The sequence below is a fragment of the Lissotriton helveticus genome, chromosome 4_2 (genome assembly GCF_964261635.1).
Source record: "Lissotriton helveticus chromosome 4_2, aLisHel1.1, whole genome shotgun sequence".
NCBI lineage: Eukaryota > Metazoa > Chordata > Amphibia > Caudata > Salamandridae > Lissotriton > Lissotriton helveticus.
In genome coordinates, this window is record NC_136064.1 from 7,549,124 (window position 1) to 7,553,476 (window position 4,353).

A 4,353-nucleotide genomic window follows, 5' to 3' on the forward strand; every position below is an offset into this window, starting at 1 on the left:
GCTTCCTTTCCACAGTAATCCTTTCTTTGGATTGTCTTGGGGTTGTTTACTTCTTTTGGCGCAGTACCGCCCGGTGTCCAATAGATGGCAGTGTTGCTTTGTTCATTACAAACATGCCTTTCTTGGATGCAGCTCCGTGGTTTTGCCATTCTGGGCTTTTCTTCAGTTCCCCCAGACAGAGCTGCCGGTGCTGCGGGATTGCAGGTGGTGCTGTACCCACTCTGGCTTCACTGGTGTGCTGGGGCAGGCCTCGAGGATGCCAGGTAAGTCCTCTTCTTTCAGTTCGTGTGGGAGGAAGAGGGGGTGGGGGTCACCGCCTCTGTGGGGCTTCGCTTTGTCATGTTAGCGCCCGGCAGCTCTCCCCACGCTGCCGGTCGCTTTCAAATGCCTCCCCGGAGGCCGGGCTCCTGTGGACTCTTCACTCCCTCTTCATGGGGAGCTTGCGGGGTGGGGCACATCACCTCGCTGGCAGCGCTGTTCTTTTGTCCTCCCTGCCCGCGACGGATTCTCGCAGTCCTCGCGCGGGCAGGGGAGGCACGCTGGGACTGTTTGTAGCGGGTGCGCTTCGCTTTCACCTGTTCGTGCCCTGCAGCTCTCCACACGCTGCGGGCACTTTCTTGAGGCACTTTCGCCCCGCCGCCGCAGCTGCCTCAGTCACGCGCTGCGCGGCGGGGGCAGGAGTCGGTGCTGGCAGGCACACAAGGTGCGGGGTGGGCTTCCGGTCACCTCGTCCCTTCAGTCGGCTGGCTTCTTCGACCGATGCGGGTGGGCTCCGCTCGGCGCTCACTTCCTTGGGGCACTGCACATGCCCTCGTCATGGGCGCAGCAGGTGCGGGGTGGGCTCCTGCTGAGGTCGCATTCCGTCAGGGTCACTGCTGGCAGGCCGCAGGTGGGCTCCGCTGGCCCTGCTTCTCCATACAATTATTCTCAGTTGCATCGCGCCAGGCAGGGCGCCATGACCATGCGGGTGTGCTCTGCTTGGTATGCTGGTGCCCGGCAGCTCACGACACACTGCGGGCTCTTCTTTCGGGTACCTTCACCCCACCGCCGCAGCCTCACATCTCTCCTGCCGCGCGGCGGGGACCAGGGTCACTGCAGGCAAACCGCGGGTGGGCTCTGCTGGCCTTATCGCGCTCAGGGCTGCTTTGCGTGGGCAGGCTCACCTCTGGCCTGCAGGCCACTCTCGCCACGTGGTGGGCTCCGTGAGAATTGCCACCTCAGCTGGGGTTCACCTCATCGCGGCCGACGCGGGTGGGCTCCGGTCGGTCCGCTCTTTATCCGGCAGGCTTGAGAGGTGCGGGGTGGGCTCCTGGTCACCGTCTCATTAGCATGCGGGCCCGGGGCTTGGCACACGCCCCGCGGGCCTCTCGGCGGCTGGCACCGATACTGCGGGGGAGGGGGAGGCCGCGACGTCGCCCTGCACTTCTCTCCCCTTTCCCCTGAATCTTCGCTGTGGCACGCTGGGCACGGCTCCGTCATCGTCGCCAATGTAATGTCGGGCGCTAGGCCCGCATTATGCTAAATGAGTGAGACACAGACACCAGGGTAGTGGGCTAGTGAATGGGCCCAGAGCACGTGCGCTCCGCCCTCTTTATTGACTGGGTCACGTGACTCGTGACACCAGTGGTGGGTGGGTGTAAAGTGTGGGGTTACATAGTGAAACAACTAGAACGTGTCCAGCAGGACACTACAGCGGCGTCACTGGTGGCACGAGGCTCCGCTCGTTTCAAGGGTTGTGTGTGTTCCACGAATGTCATTCACTCATGTTTGATAACTGTGTATAATTATACTTCTACACTTGACACATATGCATTCATAGTCAAATTGAAATAATTTAACAAAACACTGCTTTGCAATGAAAAGTGATCGCACAAATAAATGTGACTGGCAAGGCGAGTGCCTGTCGGATTTTCGGTGCCACTTCGTAGCACATTTAGCAGCTTTGGTGGTGGGGCACAAGGAGGGAGTAGGGCAAATATCACCGAGGCAATCTGCCCCCACTAGAGACAACAGTGAGTTATTTAAAAGCCGTTTTTAAAGAACTTCGCGTTTACATATTTATTTTTATTTCAATGAACCTAAACATGTTTGCAGTGCAGACTGTCACGCATGTGATGTGGGATAGATAGATTCAGGGCCCCCAGAGTTAATCACACATGTGAGGTGCCATTCAGGGCTGGGGAAGCTTAACTCCTTCGCTGCGGCGGCTATTCCACCGCAGCGTTAAGGGGGCGGGGCTGCCGCGCGGCAGCCGCATGCTGGTGACGGAACCGCTCCGTCACCAGCCTCGGTTGAGCTATGCTGATGACGGAGCGGTTCCGTCATGGCCCGCCCCGCTCAATAGAACGATCAGCGCAGGCGTGGAATCCGCGCCGCGCAGGCGTGCCGAGCGGGCCATGACAGAACCGCTCCGTCATCAGCACAGCGCCACCGCAGCTGATGACGGAGCGGTTCCGTCATCAGCATCGAAGGAGTTAAAGTCGCATAAAGCTGGCCCGGCTTCTTGTCTGAAAGCGGAAATTAGAACGTTACTCTCATGACAGGTGCATTTCCTGTATTGTGTTTAACAGACTAGTGGCCCTACCTAATCAACCTCCAATAAACTTTAGGGGTTTTGGAATGGAATGGAATGGATGTCGATTTATAGAGCGCGAATTGCTGCCCGAAGGCGTCCAAGCGCTAGAATGACCAAGAGCCTACATAGAGGCTAGCTGGAAATTAGAGGGGCAAGTTAAAAAGAAAAGTTTTTAACTGTTTACGGAATGTGGGCAAATCGCAGTTGGCTCTCAGGTGAAGGGGGAGTTTGTTCCATGCCATGGATGCGTTGTAGGCAAACGTCCTGCCGCCAGATCTGGATCTTTTTATTCTTGGTGTCGTGGCCAAGAAAATCTGGCTTGAGCGGAGGGTTCTGTTGGGAAGGTAGTGAGTAATTAGGTCCCGGGTAATCCTGGGGCCCGTATCCCAGAAGGCCTGATGTGTGATGCACATAGCCTTAAACAGAATCCTCCGACGCACTGGTAGCCAATGAAGGCTAGCCAGCCCGGCCCTCACAGATTGTCTTCGTGGGATCTTGAGCAGCAGGCGTGCTGCGCAGTTCTGCACCAACTGGAGTCTGCGTATAGTATATTCTGGGGCACCAAGGTAGAGCACGTTGTTGAAATCCAGGCGTGATTGTATTAGACCCTGTACAGCCAGTTTTCCAGTTGAATAATAAATATAGCAATGTGTGCACCTCTGTTTGGATTTTAACTCCTTCGATGCTGATGACGGAACCGCTCCGTCATCAGCTGCGGTGGCGCTGTGCTGATGACGGAGCGGTTCCGTCATGGCCCGCTTGGCAAGCCTGCGCGGCACGGATTCCGCGCCTGCGCTGAGCGTTCTATTGAGCGGGGCGGGCCATCAAGGAACCGCTCCGTCCTCAGCATAGCTCAACCGAGGCTGGTGACGGAGCGGTTCCGTCACCAGCATGCGGCCGCCCCGCCCCCTTAGTGCTGCGGCGGAATAGCCGCCGCAGCGAAGGAGCTAGAATAGATCCGTTCCATTACAGTGAAGGGAGTGGCATTGCTCCGACTTCATTTCCTGTGGCGCCACTTCCTGTGATGTGCTAGCACACTGACTGTCATTGCTAATTAGAAACCGACTTTTTAGGGCTATGGACCTGGCGGCTGAGTTGTTTCATGGCTGAATTGGTCACACAATAGAACCTGGGCTGAAGGGAGAGGGGAAAAAGGAGAGAGTAGAAAGTATGAAAATAACACAAGGCTGCAAGAACAGACATAGGAAAGGGGAAGGGAGAATAGGCAACCCTGCTACAGAGAAGTGTTGCCTCTCAGTACTACGAGAGACCCTGCAGTGTTAAAGTGTTTCATTAGCTCACCTTCAAGACTGCCTGGAACACCATGGGCTTTTAAGCTTCTATATTTGAAAATAAGCTCGCTAAAATGCACCAAGTGCCTTCAGTTTTCAGCCAGTAATAACACCGATAGAATTCATTTCTCTCTCCTTATGTATTACCCACAATTCTTTTTTTGCACTGAACAGCGTCTTCTGAACATGTCTGGCGCTCCAGGTACTTTGAGCTCTTTTGCTCTCACCCCCAGCGGCCCAGCCCCGACATTGTGGAACTCATTTCTAAGCTCTTTTCCTGCAATGCCAAGCATCCGGGCACCTGCTGCAGCAGAATGCTGAGTCATCACTTGAGCGGAGTTACAGCCCTTCAAGCACTCTGATTTCATGACAAGGTGGAATGTGGCCTGGAATGTACACGCCAGGCTAAAGTCCACTTCCTGTATCTGAGCCTGTACTCTGCACAATACAGGGGAGTCAATGGCGTTACTACTTTGTTATGGCTTC